This window comes from Lissotriton vulgaris, chromosome 5, assembly GCF_964263255.1.
Source record: "Lissotriton vulgaris chromosome 5, aLisVul1.2, whole genome shotgun sequence".
Lineage (NCBI taxonomy): Eukaryota > Metazoa > Chordata > Amphibia > Caudata > Salamandridae > Lissotriton > Lissotriton vulgaris.
The window spans coordinates 427548550-427569266 of record NC_141693.1 but is presented as its reverse complement, the minus strand read 5'-3'; positions in this window follow the sequence as shown (position 1 = coordinate 427569266).

Below are 20717 nucleotides of genomic sequence, written 5' to 3'. Positions count from 1 at the left end.
GCATTGAGGTTTGGTTTGCTCACCTGACCGGCAGGGCTGCGAGCTAGAAGCGGTGGACTCCAAGTTCCAGGAGTCCCCGCGCGCCCGTGGCCACCTGGGCTGCTCTCCCTGCCGGCTCCGCCCCTCACGTCCAATCCCATTGTAATAAAAGGGAAGGGCCAGCCCCGCTGCGCGGGAGGGCGCCGGGAGGAGCCCGGGACAAGGGCGGGACCGTCTGTGGCCGTCCGGGGTCGGACGAGGTTGGGTTGGGCCTAGAGTCCTGGTTCTAATTTTTAGATACTTTGTCAAACTGTACCCAGAGGCTCTAACACCTGCTCCTTAATATGGCCCTGAGATCTGGTAAACAACGACTAGTGCATATTCAAACTTCAAAGGGTGTTGTTTCTGGCCCCTTAGATGCCTTTATTACCAGAGCTACAGGAATATTAGAAAAAGAAATTGAACTGGTTGAGCACAGATTGTCCCTGGACTTAGTCACTGGGAAACGCTCCTCAATAGGGGTTTTGGCTCGTGCTAAAAGCCCACTAACCAACGCAGCGTTTAACTGTATTTCTACATCAGACGCCAATATAATAGTTCATGTGGATGGGGTCGAAGCTATAACACCTAGGTCACAAGAAAATATGGATCTGAACCCTGACAATAATTTGACTAGTACTGAAGTGGATAGCCTACTTATTGAGAATGATAAGCGTAGTTCGCCAGGAACCCCACAATTAACTGTCCCTACCCTACCCAGCACCCCTGTCCCGCTACCAGTAATTACCAATCAGGTATCACGAAAAAGAAAACATATTTCAAGCCCACAGGGAGTCATGATACAGAAACAACCTAAAATAGATCATGCAAATAGCTCCTCCCACTCCCAGACCATTCAAGTACCCCCTATAGTGTACTGTCCATCATTGGCCCATTCTGGGTCTTCTAACCCCTGCCCAACCTGTCTCAGTAGTGATGACGTCCTGTTGGCAAAAATGGAAACAATGGTTAAAACTTTATTGCTTCCGGTCTTAGAGAGTACCAGGATAATGTCCGCTAAAATAGATGTCTTAGAAGCAGCTATTAATATTAATATGGACCTCTTACAAAATTTAACAGCTACTGGTACAAAGCCGAGGGGCCCAAATCCAACAGGGGGAACAACCCTAAATACGGGGATAACTACAACTATTCCCGCAGTGACATCAACTATTAACCTAAATAAGAAACCACAAACGGGGGCAAAAACACCATCTGCTAGTGAAGAAACACCTAAGGCCAAACATCCAGTGGCAGCCAACAACGCTCAGGGGAAAAAACATCAAGCGAATGGAGTATCAAATCAACTAAAAAATACCCCAGCACATACACCTGCATTGGGTAGGGATAATAAAACCCCATATCCAGATAGGAACAAGACGACAGATAATAGAACTACACGAAATCCACCGAGGGTTAACCTACCTCCAGAAGCATCACAATATACCATCGTACTAACAGGAGTGGCCCCCCTTAGAGAGGGTATTAAAGAATCCCAATTGGATTTGCGGAACAAGGTCACATTCTGGTTGAATAAACATCGCCCACTTTCCCCGTCGTCCCCTACCGAAATCCTCTATGTAAGGAGAGTAGAATGGGTAGGAAAGGGTGAAAAAGACCTGGAAGGGGACTGTATTTTAGTTTCATTCAGAGACCCCTGGGTAGTGGATAGAATCCAAAGGAAAGCCAGATTCGCCCGTCTGGGTGATGTCCAGACCTTACACCTTGGCTACTTCTACCCCCATACACACCAAACTAATCATACGGGCCACAATCCATGGAAAGTTAAAGGGGGAAGACCTCGAGAGCCTGCAATACACTACCCCCAATATTACCCTCCCCTCTATAACCATTTTGAGGCACTGTCAGACCTAGAATGGGTTGACTATGTGCACCGACCCAGATATCTACCCTAGTATCAGTGGAAGTTGAAGGAGTGTATACCCCATTCACCCTAAACCCAAAACTAGCAAAGGAGCAACTGTTCATGCCCCATAATATCAGGACGCAGAGGGGGCTTGTGGGGATCAATGCTACCTCTTCTAACACAAAAGAAATTGGACCAACAGATAACTGCCTACTGAGTCCCCAATCCCCTCTCTCTGTCAGTAACAACCATGCAGAGATAGACTCACTAACTTCACATATGATGTCTTGGAATGTTGCTGGTGCCAAGTCACGCCTGGTATCTGAGGATTGGTTGGGGTTTATAGGCAATTACGAGGTTGTACTTCTGCAGGAAATGTGGGCTACAGCTCCGTTTTACATGGCTGGATATATAAACTTTTCTAAACCGGCAATAAAAGGTATAAAGGGGCGGGCGTCTGGGGGATTAACCATATGGGTAAAGCAGGCCTGGTGCTTTTCAGCTGCTGAATTGTATGTAGATAACCCTGATATTCTGGCTATAAGGTTGAGCAAAGCAGGGGGGCAGGATATGCTTATTATCAACATATACTCCAGAGGCCTCCCTGGCGGTCGATGCCCCAAGTTGATAGGTGCCTTAGACACACTATTAACGGGCTGGAATAAAGCCTCATTCATCATGTTAGCAGGGGATATCAACTGTACGATTGAGCCATTGTATCTGCCGGAGGACAACTGGGGGTTTGAAGAAGATGCCACGTGGAAAATTCCTGAACTTTCCAATAAAATTCCAGTCAAAGCAACGGAGGCCGCTCTGAATTGGACAGCTTTCTGCCTTACATGGGGTCTAAGGGCTGTGAATGGTCGCACCAAATCAGACTTTGGAGCCAACCCCACTTTTGATAAAGGTGTGAGGAAAAGTCGTATCGATTACATCTTTGTAAAAATGGAATATTGGAGTGTAATTGATGATATGGAAATCATAATACGCCCAGAAAGCGACCATAACCCCCTGTCCCTGAGATTTAAAATGTGTGATCAGATAAGATTAGGGGAACCTGATCCGAGGGGGCAAGGGGTTGTAACCATGTCAAATGATCGGAGGAGAGTGAAGTGGTCATTAATTTCAAATGATGTAACGATACAGGCCAATATTGAAAATGTGGTGACAAATGCTTTAAATAATATGAGGACTGTTGCTGTTGAGCAGGGCCAGGGCGAACTACAAAAGATGATGGGCTTACATGACAAATGTTTCTCTGAACTTAAAATTATTTTATCAAAGCCATGTAAGTCTAACACTGGGCACCCGAATCCACTAAGAGCAAAATGGTACAATAGAGAATGTAGAGAGGCCCATAGCTATCTCATTGAGAAAGTTAAATCTAGAGATTCTGATGCAGTTGAAGAGGCCAGGAAAAGGTATAAAAAAGTTCAATGGGTGGCAAAGAAGGAATGGGAAGACGATTTTTGGGCTGACCTTCTGGACGCCAGTAAATCTAACGACCAGACCAAATTCTGGGATATTGTTAAATGTGGAAAGGATGGTGAGTTTCGTACTCCGTCTAACCATGTATGCCCGGAAGATTGGATTAAACATTACTCTACCCAATTCTGCCCAGTAGCCGTTGACACCTTGTCCAGATCGACTATGTTACCGGTAACAATTCCTGGCAATACGACCCTGTCTTTTACTGAAGCAGAAACGGAGTATGCATTAGGGTTAACAAAGAGGGGGAAGGCACCTGGGTTGGATCAAATTCCGGCAGACCTATTCAAAGCAAATATAGGCCTTTGGGTACCTTACTTAACAAGCATAGCTAATACCATAGCGAGAGGTGCCCGTATCCCTAAGACATGGAAAGGGGCGGAGATTCTCCCCATACACAAAAAGGGAGATAGATCAAACCCAGGGAACTACCGCCCGATTAGCCTAATTGACTGCTTTCAGAAAGTGTTTGCTCGCATGATTCTGGTGAGGGTTCTTGGGTGGATGGAACTTGAAGGAATATTGTCCCCATTACAGGCGGGCTTTAGATCTGGTACAAGTACCATTGACCAGGTCTTGAGGTTCTGTATGATCTTCTGGAAGACTGTCATACTTGGCGGTGGTACCATCTTCGCTGCTTTCATAGACTTGAAATCAGCTTTTGATTTGGTGCCGAGGGGAAAACTATGGCAGGTATTAAGGGACCTAGGAATGCCGGGGGAATTAGTGGAAATTATTATTAGACTACACGAAGATAATTTCGCCAGGGTCAGATGGGGGGCACAAGGGCAATTTACGGACTCATTCCCAGTGTCACGAGGAGTCCGTCAGGGGTGCGTTCTCGCACCCACCCTATTCTTACTCTTCATAGATCAGGTAGTGAAATTCTTCGGGTCTATTAACACGGATGCACCGTCCCTGGCGGGGACTAAATTCCCAATGTTGATCTTTGCGGACGACACCCTCCTCTTATCAAAGACGAGGGGGGGTCTGCAGAGGGCTCTAAATCACTTTGAGGAATACTGCAACCAAAATGACCTCCAGATAAATGTGGGGAAAACTAAATTTATGGTTTTCTCCAGGAAAAAACCTATACGTAGTAGTGTACAACTTAACGGGGTCAACCTGGAACAAGTTGACACGATGACGTATCTGGGGGTCACTCTGGACTGCCGTCTGTCCTGGAAACCACAAATAGGGACCCAGCAGTTAAAACTGGCCCAATTGACTGGCTGCCTCCTGCGAGAGCAAAAGAAATCTATTACCAAAAGGGTTGCCCCCGCATTACAAATTTATGATGTCAAAATTAATGCTGCGACACTCTACGGGGCAGAGTTATGGGGCTTTATGGATCTCTCGAGCCTGTATAAAATCCAGTGTAGGTTTCTTCGCAACCTGGTGGGGCTTCCCCAATCAACTCCACTGATCCCTCTTTGCCACGACATTGGTTGCCTTCCAATAACAGACATGGCAAGGTATAGAGTAGTGTCTACCTGGAGGCGTCTGTGGACCACGGAGGAGTTGGCACTCTTTGCAAAGGAGTTAACCGAGGTGAAGGCAATTGGAGGTTCCGAGCGAATCCCCTGGCTTCACTCGGTGAAAAAGAGCCTGTGTGATATGGGCCTTAGTCATCTGTGGGTTTCGCCAGACATTAACAATTTCCCCCCGAAAAAGGAATTTAAGAGTCTATTTTGGGCCTCAACTCGCCATTCTTTGGCACATGCATCCAGCTCTGAAGATCTGACGGGACGCTTTTTAAGGTTTAAATTGGATCCGGCTCGTGAGATATATTGGGATCTTATCTCCAGGCCATTGGACAGAAAACTGTTCCACCAATTTCGGGTGGGCTCATTACCCCTTAATTCCTTCACCTCATCTTGGAGCAACAACACTACTAATCTTTGTAGTCGCTGCCCCGGGTGTAAGGAAACAGAGGGCCATTTTTTGTTCGCCTGCCCTCAATATAGAGAACCCCGTTCAAAATGGCTAAAACCCATTTTTAAACGCATGAAATGTAAAAAATCCTCGGATGCAATATGGGCTTTAAAAACAAATACAACTGATTTCACTGTGATATGTTTGGCCAAATATTTAGGTTGGGCATGGGCAATCAGAGCAAGAAGGAATTCAATCGCCACATGATCAAATAAAGTGTGTAAATTGTATAGTGCTTATTAGCAAATGCTAAACATATTTTTAAGATTTGTTAAAATTAATGTCTTGTTTCCTTTCAATAATGGTTTAATAACTTTTTAACTGTGGATTCTAGATTGACCTTACACTGTTGATTATATATAGATATAACTATTTTTATAAGATTTTGTAATATGTAGTGATAATGGAATCTGTTTTAAATGTTTGTTAAAATTGTCTTTTATGATTTCATTATCGAAATAAAGACATTAAAACCTGAAAACCTGAATAATGGAGCATTACTGCGTTGCCTACCCTTCCTGCAGTTTTGCTTGCACTTTCTCCGCTGCACCAGTCCCTTTTCTATGTCGGCGCTGCACTGAAGGACACAGTCAGCGGCTGGATCTGACGTCACATCCCCGGGCGCCGCAGCTTGCAGCGTTAGTACGAGCACCGGGGCAGGGCCACAAACTTGGTGCCACGTCAGGGCTAAAGCTGGGGCGACGTAACACCGACATGAACCCGGCACACCACGAGCATCCGTGAGAGCAGCAGCCGCAGCCATGGAAGCCCGCTACAATCTGAGGAGCCCCGGTAAGGATCGGCAAAGCCCCTTCCTCTCACTCATTGTGAGCCTGGCAGAGGGCAGCTGCCTGTGACACCCAACCACCGTGTGTGTGTGTGTGGGGAGGGGGTGGGGTAGAGGGCGGCGGCGGCGTGTGTATGCGTGCGTGTCTGTGTACGGGGTGGGGGCGGCAGCGTGTGTATGTGTGTGCGCGCGCCTGTGTGTGTGTGTGCATGCATGCAGAGTGGTGGGGGCTGGCTGTGTCTGTGTGTGTGCCGTTAATGCATGCGAGGGAAGCGAAAGCAGGGGCTGTGAGTTCGTCTGCGCAAGCGCGGCTCAGACGTGCACTCCCGCGGTCAAAATTGAGACTGCAAAAGCGCGCGTCTGACTCGTGTCCACATTCCCAAATACGGCTGACAATAGTTGTCTAGCTGACAGCAATCAATGCTTTCGCATTGAATGCAGGTCAGCTCGACCTAAAAAGACATAAGGGAGCAAGGTAGGGATACCCTGTCCCCTAGACCTGGTGGTGGGGGACCTGCAGCAAGCGATGTTTCCGTTCCCACCAATTGGTCGTCGGAGCCGTTGCCCAGTGCATGAGGCATCTCAACTAATGGCGGCATTGAGCCGCTTTTTTAAAAGTAAAATTTACTGTGGGGGGGGGATTCTTGAGAATGCACTAACACAATATTCTTGAGAATGCACTAACACAATATTTTGGAACACACTCAATCCAGTTTTGTCATTGAAGTATTGTAAAATGCCCCTGTGCTAAGCACCTTGATGTCTGAAACCTCTTCCTCTCCCCAGAGCACGTTGAAACATCCTATGACGCCTAGCTTTCCTTCCACTGTAAAAAGACACGTGAACATTGAATGGATAGAAGGTTGTCATGTCACGGTATGCAACAGCAAGTGTTGTCGAGGATGCCTGATATTTTCATCTCTCAACGAAAGAGGCTGGCCACTCCGGCATTCCTACATGTCACACTTCTCCAACAGTCTACTACACCATGAAGCCTGAAAAAGATTTAAGATTCTGCTACCGATCCTGTTCTACTTCTACCACCTCTCCCACCACACTTGCGTCTACATGAACCACAAGGTTCAGATTTAGACCCAGGCAGCCCTTATCTCTAGAAAACCTATGATGACCATTCAGGCCATGGCGGGATTTTCCATGGGCGGATTATGCAGTAGACCCACAGGATGACTGAATTAGAGTGATACCATGTCAAGACACTGAATAATTCGTTTGCATAACATGCAGTAATACATAGGGCAGAGCAGCATTATCTCATAAAACTCATGGCATACCCATCTAACCATCCTAGAGCGCTTATTCCCTGTCCCATCCTGTTTCTGACCACGGTAATCCTTAGTAATTTGAAAAAAATCTTTTTCTTTAATGAGTGATATCATTTAACAAGACATTTAATTTTACATTTAATATGTGAAGTCATGATGAGGGGTTCAAGTTACTGCCGTTTTTCAGTGGGATTGTTTTTTTTTAAAACATTAGCTCTTGTATCATTTAAACACCGAACTATAGTGTCACTTTAAATTTGATATTTTTTTCAGTAAATTGCTTGTTTTTATTTTAAATGTAATTTAAGCTTAGATTAAGACCATAAGCGAATGGCTGGACGCAGGGGTCTGGCCACAGGTCTTCATTGAGAAACGTGACCGAATTAACTTCAAGTCCCAGGGGTCCTATTTGAGCAGGGGTACTCATAGTACGGCCCGCGGGCCAGTGGCGGCCCGACAAGCCTTCCCTGGCGGCCCGCGGACCCCCGAGACATCATACCTGAGTTTCCCGAGTTTTTTTTTTAAAGTGTCTGCAGCAGCGAGAGAGACTCTTGCTGCTTTGTGGGGGCTGCCGGCGGGCGATCCTAGGAATGGCCAGAGTAAAGCTGCAGGGGCCTAAGGAGAGGTGAAATACAAAGGCATCATTAACATGCAAATGGTCTTTTAATGACCTGAGAAGTGCTCGGGTGCGGCTGTGAGTGTGTGTGTGCCCCGGCTGGTGCACAGGCAGGGTGAGGTGGGAGTGGGAGGGAAAGGGAGGGGGAGGGGGACAGAGAGGGAGAGAGAGAGAGAGACAGAGAGACAGAGGGAGGGAGGGAGTGAGTGAGAGGGAGGGGGGAAGGAGTGAGAGGGAGAGGGAGTGAGGGAGAGGGAGGGAGGGAGTGAGTGAGAGAGAATGAGTAAATGAATGGGAGTGAGTGGGAGTCAGTGAGTGGGAGTGAGAGTGAGTGAGTGGGAGTGAGAGTGTGAGGGAGAGTGAGTGAGTGAGGGAGAGTGGGAGAGGGAGGGAGAGAGAGAGAGAGGGAGTGAGTGAGAGGGATGAAGTGAGTGAGAGGGATAGAGTGAGTGGGAGGGAGAGGGAGTGAGTGAGAGGGTGGGAGAGAGTGAGAGGGAGTGAGTGGGAGGGAGTGAGTGAGATGGAGTGAGTGAGAGGGATGGAGTGAGTGGGAGTGAGTGGGAGAGTGGGAGAGAGGGAGGGAGAGAGGGAGAGAGGGAGGGAGAGAGAGAGGGAGGGAGTGAGAGTGACAGAGTGAGAATGAGTGAGAGGGAGGGAGTGAGTGAGAGAAAATGAGTAAATGAGTGGGAGTGAGTGAGTGAGAGGGAGTGAGTGAGAGGGATGGAGTGAGTGAGAGGGATGGAGTGAGTGAGAGGGATGGAGTGAGTGAGAGGGATGGAGTGAGTGGGAGGGATGGAGTGGGAGGGAGGGAGTGAGGGAGGGAGTGAGTGAGAGGGAGGGAGTGAATGAGAGGGAGTGAGTGGGAGAGAGTGAGAGTGAATGAGTGAGAGGGAGGGAGAGGGAGTGAGCGAGACGGAGAGGGAGTGAGACGGACAGGGAGGGAGAGGGAGTGAAATGGAGACAGAAAGGGAGGGAGTGAGTGAGAGGGAGGGAAAGGGAAGGAGACGGAGAGGGAGGGAAAGGAAGGGAAATGGAGGGAGCGGGAGGGAAAGGGAGTGAAAGGGGGTGAGACAGAGTGAGTGAGAGGGTGGGGGACGGAGAGGGAGTGAGAGAGACAGAGGAAGACAGGAGAGAGGGAGGGAGAGAGAGCTAGAGGGAGGGAGACCGAGAGAGATGTGTGTATGCCGGGACGGCTCAGTGGACGAAGGCGTCCGCTGCAGGGACCTATGATCAACCTCATGGTCAGTTTTATGTTGTTGCTATATCCCCTCCCTCTCCCCACTGACCCTGCCCCCCCACCGATGCGGCCCTCGGACACAAACCAAACTGTAAATTTGGCCCCCGAGAGAAAGTTTGTGAGTGCCCATGTATTGGAGGCTCGTTGACTTCGGCGGAAGACACAGGAAGACACTGTTAGGCAGCATAAAGCAGCCCCCCCCCCTCCTCCTCCAAAAAACAAATATAGAGGCAGTGCCCAGACACCTCATAAATGCAGCGACAGCACTGGCGCACGTGTCATAAACACACTCTGGCATACAGACAGACACACACACTGGCACACAGACATAGGCACTCTGACGGACACACAGTGGCACAGCTGCGTGTAAACACGAACAGATATAAACAACCATACAGGAAGATGCATACATAAAAACAAACGCACACAGATGGGAACACAGGCAGACACAATGAAGGAGGACACACTGATGGAGACAGTCAGGCATACACAACGACAGTCAGGCATACACAACGAAGGCAGACAATGAAGGCATAAACAATGAAGGCGGACACACTGATAGAGACACACACAGGATGGGCACACAGACGGTCACAATGAATGCAGACACACTGATGGAGGCAGACATAGAGGGACACACAGGCAAACACAATGAAGGCGGACACACTGATGGAGAGACACAAAGACACACAGGCTGACACAATTAAGGTGGATGCACACGGATGGCACACAGACAGACACAATCAAGACTGATTAGCATATGGTGGGGTGTAAATTGGAATGGCATGGTGGGCAAAAAAAACCTTGGATTTAGGCCCAGATCCTTGTGACTACGGGTGAATGTATCACATTGTTCAGCATTCTGTACATCAATTGTTGATTTTACATTGGACACTGATCAAGACACACATAGAGATGGACACACAGGCAGACACAACGAAGGCTGACACACTTATAGAGGGGCACACACACAGAGATGGGCATACAGACATACAATGAGAGGCAGACGCACACATATACACATAAGGTAGATGGGTACTCAGAGATGCACACTGTAGGAAGCTGGGAATCCAGTGGGGTAAATCCTTCCATCGCCATGCACAGCTAGCTCCTTAAAGGCAAAGATTGCCTCACTGAGACAGCTGTCTACCCCTAATGGCGCAGGACATAGAGGGAAGCCAATTTCAAAGAATGTGTGTTAAGGCTCACAAAACCAGCACAACACGTACATTCGGAAACAGATCAGTAAAGCTCCCAGACCAATTTAGTCAAATGGAAGCTTCCATTTTCACAAAGGAAAGGAAGATGTTGGCAGTCAAGCAGTATGATCCCCCACGAAGGACCAAATGGGTCCGAAATGCATTGGATAAATAAACAAACTGCTTGAATGGAACCATGCTTTAGTACGTGTTTTTGGTTAAGAGGTTCGGATTAAGCATGGGCGAATTTTGCGGATCTCGCGTTCGCGAATTTTGCGGATTTGCGAACTCGCAATCCGCAAATTCGCGGGAATTCGCGGATTTTTTTTTTGTGTGTTCGCAATTGTTTCTGCCAGTTCGCGAGGATTTGGTACTAGTTCGCAATTGCGAACTTACTTGTCGGCTCGCAACGGTCGCGACTATGTTGTTTCTACGTCTGGTTCATCATCACAGCCGCCCAGCACCCTCTGTTTCACCACTGGCACCCTCTCTTTGACCCATGCCACCCTCTGTTACATCAATGCCACCCTCTGGTTCATCATCACTGTAGAAGATGGGGGGGAAAAGCAAGCCCACCTGCCCTGCTTGAACTGACATGAATTAATTTGGGGTTAGTTTATTAACAACACCTGCCCTGCCCCAACTGACAATAATGAATTAGGGGCTAATTAATGTGTCACTGAAAGAATTTCAAGTTCCAGCCTGGCACCTGCTTGTCTGCTCCTTTAGCTGTAAATCAGGACCTTTGTGGCATACAGTTAAGGTCAGAGCAGGGTCACACAACAGTTGCAAGCAGGCAACCGAATTCTGGAGGGCCCCCTCAGGAAGCACTACAAAGAATCGTTACAAATCATGAGGTTGACCTTTTGCACCTGCTCATTGCTTTTGCTTTTGCTGAAATCGTTTTTCGGTTTTTTCGCGCTATTCGCGGGGCGCGGCGTCGTGCGAAACCGACCGCGGAAGCCGCCAATTCGTGCAAATGAGCATTTTATTTGTTTGCGGCTTGTTGTTTCGCGAGTTTTTTTGCAGTATTCGCGAGCCGCTTGCAGCGCAACACGCGAATTTACCCCAAGGTCGAGTACGGGCGCGGCCATTTTGTTTGCGTGACGTATTTCAGTTTCCGCCCGCTATGTATAATCTCGCGCAGTAAGCGCATTGCGAGTAGAGGTTCGCACGAGATCGCGCGGGAAATCTAGAGGTTCGCACGAGATCGCGAGGAAAATCTCGCGCGAACTTACTTTCGCGCTCGTGAACGGGCGCCGGCCATCTTGTTTTTCATTCATTTCCTGTGTCTGGGCATGGTGTTTAATCCTCTTGGTATCTTTGCCATCCTTTGCTTGTTTTCAGTTTTTTTTTAACGATTTTGCTTCTTATCTATCCCTCTCTTTTCCTAGCTGTATATTTTTGTCTTTTCTGCTATTTTTCTTTACTTTTAAACTACTTTTTTAAACTCTTTTCTTTTCTTCTTCCCTATCCTATTCTTTCTTAATTTTCTACTTCTTCCTACCTTACCTGCCCAGACCATGGTCAAGCCAGGCGCCGTGAAGCTGCCCAGGCACTTGAGGGCCGCAGCGGCGGCGGGGAGTAGTGCTGGACCCAGTGCCAGGACAGCATGCGGGAGATTGAGGGGGGAGCAGGTGACGCGACGGGAGATATTCAGCCCGGAGGAAGTGGGCGCGCTGGTCTACTTCGTCCAGCGCCGCCTGCCCAGGACCATCGCGGGAGGCGGCAGGATCGCGGCCGGCGGCTACAACATGCGGGAGCGCCGGAAGCGGTGGGAGAAGGTGTGCTGGGCCATATCCCACCTCTACGGGGTCCAGCGCACCTACAGCCAGGTCACCCATCGCTGGACGGACCTCCTGGACGGCGAGCGCGACCTGCTGGACCAGCTCGGCTTGGAGATCCCCGGGCTTGGTGAGTAGTAGTAGCCATTTAATCACTCACTACTATGATGTTTTCTCCTGCTCTGTGTTGTTGTATTGCAAATATTTGTTTTTTACATGGAGCAAGCCAATAATGCCGCTGATGACGATTACATTGTAGTTAAATTATATTTCAAAATCTTCTGTGCATTTCAGGTGCACTGCTCTCCTTCTCAGTGGCGTTGCTACTATGCTTATTTGTTTTCTATTTCGTTGTCTCATTGGCCTGAGTAACTATTATGTATGAGTGTACTTTACAGAACTGCGTAATGCTAGACACTAGGGGGCAGATTACATTTACAAGCCCCTTGCGCCACGTTTACGTTGCCTTGCGTGACGCAACAGCGGCGTAAACGTGCCGCATCCCTGCGAGTCATTTACAGCATGACGCATCTAGGGAGATGCGTCACGTTATAAAGCCATGGGCCTGCACCACAATGGGTGCGTTCCTAGTACGCAGGGTGGGCGGTCCGGCGGCTGTGCGCCTCGCAAAATTGCCTGCGCGAAATCTACAAGATTTAACGCAGGCACTTCTGCGACGCTGCTACGTCAATTCAATTCCTTATGTCTGCTCGAAGCAGGCTAAAGGACTGACACAGCATGTTAAGTATTGGGTGGCCCTGAGCATTACTGGAGTTGCATTGCGTTGGCGACGTGACTCCAGCGATGCGCCGCTCTTACGTGACGAGATGCGTCACGCAAGTGCCTACCCTTGCGCCAGGGCGCGCCGCATTGTAAATGAGGCGCATCTGCCGTGTCGCAAGGGTAGTTTTGCGTGACGCATTTGATCTGGCGCATCTCTGGAGATGCGCCAGAACGCGTAAGTAAGTATGCCCCTAAGGGGCAGAATTGCAATTACCGTCGCATCCCTGCAAAGTAGCAGGGATGCGCCATTAATTGTGCGGCCCGCTACCACCACCAAACATGGTGCGCCGTATTTGCAATGCGGCGCACCATGGGCCCAAAACGTCACCGAAGCTTTACTGCTGGAGTTGCGTCACAACGATGGCGCAGCTCCAGCAATGCTCTGGGGTACCCTATCTCCCCAATGCTGGGTCAAGCCGTACGTCTGCTTCAAGCAGGTGCAGGGTTTGTGTGACGCATCATTGTCCTAAAGGTGACTGATTGAAATTTTGTAGATTTCCCTCAGCCACTATTAGGATGTGTTCCAGCGCAGGAATGCCCTCCCTTGCGCCGGAACGCCCCCTGATGGCGCAGGGCTTTATAACGGGATGCATCTCCCAAATGCGTCACGTTGTTATAATATTATACGCCGCACCATGGCACCCTTTTTTGTTTAGCTGCTGCGTCACAAAAGTCACGCAAGAACGGCGCAAAAGAGCCGCAAGGGGCTTAAATCTGCCCCTTCCTTTGTACCCCTGACAATAAGAAAAATAGTGGCGGTGGATTGATAGTTTGACTATTTAAATGACTGGTAATGTAGCAGGCAACTGTTAGTGTTGTCACTGATCTGACTGAAATCACAATGGAGTTTGTCTGTCACTTTGCGTCTTGCCTGCGGACTGCTGCCTGCCAGTCCTAGGTGAACGTTTCAGTACTTTGTTTAGTGAGTTACGTGACTTTCGAAGTCACAGGTCCGCAAATAAATGAAAACTAACCCTAATCAATATAATTTCGCGGAAATATTTTGTTATTGTTCTTTTGAAATGTTTGATTTGGTTGACATTGACAAGCAACAATCATCCATGTTTTCTGTTCTTTCTTTCATGTTGTACGTCAGCTCCCCCCAGGGGCGAGAGGAGGACACAGGAGCAGCAGGCGGCGGATGCTGTTCAACAGGGCCAGGATCGGGCAGGCGAGGGCTCCTCTGCTGGCCCCAGTAAGTTTTCATTTTAGACTAGTACCTATTTTTCCTAGCGTTCCTCATTTGACTTTTTTCAAAATTGTCTTTGCTCTTCTTGTAGACTGTATCTAAATTCTTATCCTGCCTCTACTATGACTCCCTGTGGTATTACTAGATTATTCTTATTAGTCTGTCTGTGTAGCTAACTAAGATTCTCCAGTATTAGGGGTGTCTTTCATAGATTCACATGCTTGAATATTCCCCGTCGTCGGAGTGGGAGTCCCACGGTAAATAAAATAGCAATAAAAGCTAAATATATAATAATATATAATAAATATATATATACATAATAAGGAAAAACCCAAAAAATGCATACAATAACCATCTGGTACCTAACCAAGAGTTTCCACATAGGAATGCATGGGGAAAAAGAAGTTCCAATGCAGCCTATCCTTGTCATTATGTTAGTCCAAACTGCAGCCAATCAGGCGCCAGCAGCCCTCTAGAACCTTCTCCTCAGAGCTCAAGCCCTCAGATTTTCTACCGCACGTCGTGTGTAAGGGAGTCTCCCTGAGCTCTGCTCAGTTTTCTTTCTTCAAGTGTTCCAGTTTCTTCCAAAATGTCTTCAAGTAAGAAGTCTCTCTTCAGAGCTTGTTCCTCATGTGGAAAGCTGAGATTATTTCATGATGACCCACACAGTAAGTGTATTTACTGCCTTTATCCGGACCATGAAGTGGGTACCTGTAAACTCTGTAGAAAATTCTCAGAGAAAACTCAAAAGGACAGAGAAGGCCGTTTACTTGTCTGGCTTCAGAGGCTTAAAGACAAAGATAATTTAATTTCTGACGCTGAAAGTCTTGGGTCAGGCCGTTCTAAAGCAGCTTCTAAACGTGGTAGTGTGCAGGAGGTGCCTTCGCCATTTCTTAAAAAGAGGAAAGTTTCCCTCACAATGACCCCTGCGGTGTCTTCACCTTTGCCTACCACGTCTGGGCCCACGAGACAAAGCTCTCAGGCTCTTTCTGCTTCAAAGTCCAGTTTTTCTGTGAGGAAAACGGATTTGCCGTCGACGACGGTGGTTTCTACTCCGTCGACGAGAATGGCTGTCTCTGGTTCCAAATCGACGACGACAGTCACAACGACGCTGGCCTCTGGATCGTCGTCGGCTCTAGCGTCGACGTCTTCATCGTCGATGAGAGTGGTTCTCAGCTCTAAGACTGTGTCTTCTGTGATTCCTATTTCATCTTCAACGACGAAAAAAGCTCACTCGTCGACGACCCGGTCGTCGTCGACTAGAGTTGTGAAGGCTTTGACTCCGTCTACGCTCTCGTCGACGAGCGCACCGTCGATGGCTATCCCGTCGACGAAGGGACCTGTTCCATCTGTTCCGTCGACGACCGCTCCGTCGACGACCGTTCCGTCGACGACCGCTCCGTCGACGACCGTTCCGTCGACGATGACTCCGTCGACGATGGCTCCGTCGACGATGACTCCGTCGACGATGACTCCGTCGATGAAGACATTGAAAGTCAAGGTTCCGTCGACGATGACTCCATCAATACCGATGAAGACTGCTCCGTCGACGGTCTCCTCGTCGACGATGGCATCCAAGCCGATCCCATCGCAAAAGTCAATTGTTGTCATGCCGTCGACGCGTACGCAGGACACAATTTCGACGCCGGCCTCTTCTTTTGCTACAATGCCTCTATTGCCCTTGCAGTCCAGCAAGCCACAGTTCGAGACTCTTACAGAGCAAGAGATGATTAATCCTCCATCTCCGCTGTTTGCGACTGATTCTGATCAAGAGTCTGATGACCAAGCTCACAGTCTTTCGGATCTAAATATTAAGTGCCAAGACTTCAGTAACGACGAGGAAGATGTTTATGGCCAACATCAAACGACTCACACTCAAGTTCCAACGGCGATGTTGCCTATCTCCATGATATCTAACCTCCAAAGTATGTTGGAAGACTACAATCGGCGTTTCCCACCAACGCCACAGGTTACAACGGTCCCATCAGTAATAAATCCAGTTTCTAACCCGGTTCTGGCTCCTCCTCAACCAGCGTCGCCTGTCCCTGGTCACCGAATTACATCAGTTCGTGTTCATACTACCATCTATCCAGAGGATGATGATGACGAGAATCCTCCAGAGCGTGAAGATGGTGAAGTTTCTGAAGTAGATGAGGATGGGGAGGAACATTTGGCGGAGTGGGATGACTATCGTGCTCAAACACCATCTCCTTCTCAGGTGCCTGCAGCGGATTCTCCTCCAGTAGACATCGCAGGCTTCCACCAGTTAATGGATAGGGCAGCACAGCGATTCAAACTGCCACGAGCACACCGAGAGGAAGATTGCTTCCTATACGATTTCAAAAACCAGCCCTTGAAACAGATCCACACAGTCCCGATTATAGACTTCATCTGGTCTGAAGGGGAGAAAATAATGAAGACGCCAAACTCTCTACCAGCACAGCTGCCAAGGCTAGAAAAGAAATACAAAGCTCCTATAGGATCTCCAGCATGCCTTACAGGTCAACCTAAGCCCGACTCTGTCGTCACGCAGGCAGCTCAACGGGGTTCAAAGAATCCGGCGTCTACAATCACTGCTCCTCCGGACCGTGAGGGCCGTCGCCTGGATGCTATTGGGCGAAAATTTTCCTCCATGTCCTCTACAACAGTTCGAGTAGCTAACGCAATGGCCATTCTAGGCCGTTATGACCGTCAGGCTTGGGCTGACATGGCCGCCTACGTAGCGTTACTCCCAGATGCTTCCAAGGCAGAAGCACAGAAGATTCTGCAAGAAGGAGAAAGGACGGCAGAAGAACTTATAGATTGTGCAGTGGATGTAGCCTGCACAGGTTTTCGCCAGCTCGCTGGAGCGGCCGTCCTGCGTCGCCAGGGTTGGTTACGCTCAACTTCGTTTCGGCAGGAAGTTCAAGCACGAATCCTAGATATGCCATTTGACGGCGAGTCATTATTTGGAGCGCATATTGATGAAGCGCTACAATCTATTAAAAAGGACACGGACACTGCACGTGCTTTGGGTACCCTTCAGTTTAAGAAACAGCCCTTTCGGGGTGCTCGAGGACGTGGCACTACGTCCACTTTTCGTGGAGGAAGCAGTCAATACCGGTCCTTCAACCAAGGTAACCAGCGTTACACCGGTAACCGCCAGCAGTCTTCCCGTCAGCAGCCTGCCAGAACTTACAGAGGGAAGTCTAATTTCAGAGGACAATCCAACAAACGTCAATGACTCCTCTGTCGAACGAAGAATTGGAGGTCAAATCTCTCTGTTTGGTTCTCAATGGTCCTCCATTACCACGGACCGTTGGGCACTCGACATTGTGAAGAGAGGCCATGCATTGGAATTTGTCGAGGTACCTCCTCCAACGCCACCTTCCGGACCACCACCTCCGCACCTCAAAGAACTATTTCATCAGGTTCGCCTTCTCCTTCAAAAAGGTGCGGTGGAAGTTGTGCCAAAGTCGCAGAGAGGGAAGGGGTTTTATTCCCGTTTTTTCCTCGTCATCAAAAAGAACGGAGAATGGAGACCAATACTGGACTTGAGAGCACTCAATCATTATCTCAAGGACCAGACCTTCCGTATGCTCACGCTTACAGAGATCTTGCGTTTGCTCTCAGTCGGAGATTTCATGACTACCATCGATCTCCGGGACGCCTACTTCCATGTCCCAATTCTAGCGGCTCATCGCAAATTCCTGCGCTTCAAGGTGGGACACCTTCATTTCCAATTCAGGGTCCTTCCATTTGGCCTCCGTTCAGCCCCCCGAGTCTTTACAAAAATGTTGGCTCCGGTCATGGCTTTTCTTCGTCTCCAAGGCATACAGATATTCCCATATCTCGACGACTGCCTCCTGAAATCACAATCCCGCGCACAACTTCTACACCATACAGCAATCTGCCAGACAGTGTTCCGTTCCTTGGGTCTGTCCATCAATCTGGAGAAATCTCAATTGCAGCCAACAACTTGCAAAGATTTCCTAGGAGCAACGCTGGACACCAACCTGGCCAAAGCATTTGTCTCCCAGGAACGTCAACAGAGGATCCTCCGGCTAGTTTCGCTACTTCTCGCAAAGAAGTGCGTTTCAGTCCGCTTGTTGAAGTCTTTTCTAGGGATGGCTTCGTCATGCATCGCTCTTGTCCCTCATTGCCGACTTCGAGCACGACCTATACAACAGGCTCTGGACAAGCAGTGGCGTCAAGTCACCGGTTCCTTCAACGATCAGGTCTCCATCACCATTCCCATGAAGAAGGCGCTCAGATGGTGGGCACAACCACACCAGCTAGCAGCAGGCACGTCTTTTCTGTCCAACACCCCAGATCTAACACTGACGACGGATGCCTCCCTGGAGGGCTGGGGAGCTCACCTCCAAGACCTGTCCGTGAAAGGGAAATGGACTGTCCATCAAAAGTCCTGGCACATCAACAAGTTGGAGCTTATGGCTATCTTTCTGGCCCTGAAATCATTTCAACCAGTGCTGCAGGGAGAGTCAGTTCTCATACAAACGGACAACACGACCTGTATGCATTATATAAACAAGCAGGGCGGAACGAAGTCTCCGGTGTTATCCCGCCTGGCAGAGGCGATTTGGGACTGGTCCATCAATCATCAAATCCAAATCACTGCAGTACATCTTCCGGGGTTGTCCAACCTCCTGGCGGATTCCCTCAGCAGATCCCGATCATCCAACCACGAGTGGGAACTCCACCAGCCAACACTCGATATGGTCTTTCACCGTTGGGGATTCCCTGCAATCGACCTCTTTGCGACTCCAGAGAACCGCAAATGCCCCGCTTACGCAAGCTGGCATCCCCACAAAGGGTCCCAAGGCAATGCCCTTTTGATGGATTGGTCGAATCTCTTCGCCTACGCTTTTCCTCCGATTCCTCTAGTGCCACGCGTACTTTGGAAGATGCGGAGAGAGCCTTGCCACATCCTTCTGATTGCTCCCAGGTGGCCACGACAGGCGTGGTTCTCAGAGCTGCTACTCCTGTCTCCATGCAAACCCATTCTTCTTCATCCTCGAATGGATCTTCTCTCCATGAACAGGGGTCAAATCTACCATCCGGACCCCTCTTCCCTGAGCTTGTCAGCCTGGAACCTGAGCACTGTGAATTTGCACATCTAAGCATCCCTCAGGAGTGTCGTAACATCCTCGCTCAGGCCAGGGCTCCATCAACTATAAAAACCTATAAGTTGAAATGGAAACGCTTTTGCCACTGGTGTGCAGACGCCGGAGTACATCCTTTGCGTGCCACGCCCGCTGAGCTCCTCCCTTTCTTTCTCCATCTGGCTCAGTCGGGTTTGTCACATGCTACGTTAAGAGTTTTTCTGGCGGCAATATCACGCTTCCGCCATGATGGCTCCGCCTCCTTATGCTCATCCAGATTGATACGTCAATTCTTCAAAGGACTTCTTCGGACTTTTCCTCCAATTCGGCGTCCTCCTCCAGAGTGGCGCCTCAACATTGTTTTGTCACAATTAATGACTGCTCCGTTTGAACCAATCCATAGCGCAGACCTCAAGTATGTCACCTGGAAGGTTGCGCTTTTACTTGCTCTGACGTCCTCACGTCGAGTGAGTGATATGCATGCTTTCACGATTAAACAACCATTTCTACAGTTCAAACCGGATTCTGTGCTTTTACGCACTAACCCTACTTTCCTTCCAAAAGTGCCGTCAGACTTCCATATTAATGAACCTGTTATACTGAAGTCTTTCTTTGCCAATCCGCAATCACCTGCGGAACAACGCCTGCACTCTTTGGACATTAAAAGATGTTTAAAGTTCTACATCAGCAGAACAGCCCAGTTCCGAAAATCGGATCAGCTCTTCGTGGCCTATGGCCGTTTTCAAAAAGGGCGACCAGTCACCAAACCTACAGTAGCCCGCTGGGTGGCTTCGGCGATTGCTTTCTGCCATCAGAAAGCGGGAAAGCCTTTACAGTCTAGAGTAAGAGCCCACTCTACCAGGTCTGTGGCCTCTTCGACTGCACTCTTTGCCGGAGTTCCATTGCATCAGATTTGCAGAGCTGCCACGTGGTCCAGCAGGCACACGTTCACAAAGCACTACAACCTGGGTGCCATGGCTGAAGGGGATACCGCAGTGGGACAAGCTGTGCTCCGTAATCTTTTTCAATAAGGTGAGCCTCTGTTCTACCCTCCTCCTATGGTTTCCAGTCTTATGCATGTCTTCTCTATGTATACATATAGTTTTATAACTTCTATGGCATGGGTTTACACCTGTTGATTCCAACCTTTTGTGTATACATTGCATCCTGGAAACTTTGTGTTCGGATACGGACTGCTTACTATTCTATATTCAAGCATGTGAATCTATGAAAGACACCCCTAATACTGGAGAAGAACAATTGTTACTTACCTGTAAACAGGTGGTTCTCCAGTATTGGTGTCTTTCATAGATTCACATGCGACCCTCCCATCCTCCCCTCAGAGGCTCGCTTCTCCTCATAGACTCTGTGGTCACTCTTGTGCTACGAAAATCTGAGGGCTTGAGCTCTGAGGAGAAGGTTCTAGAGG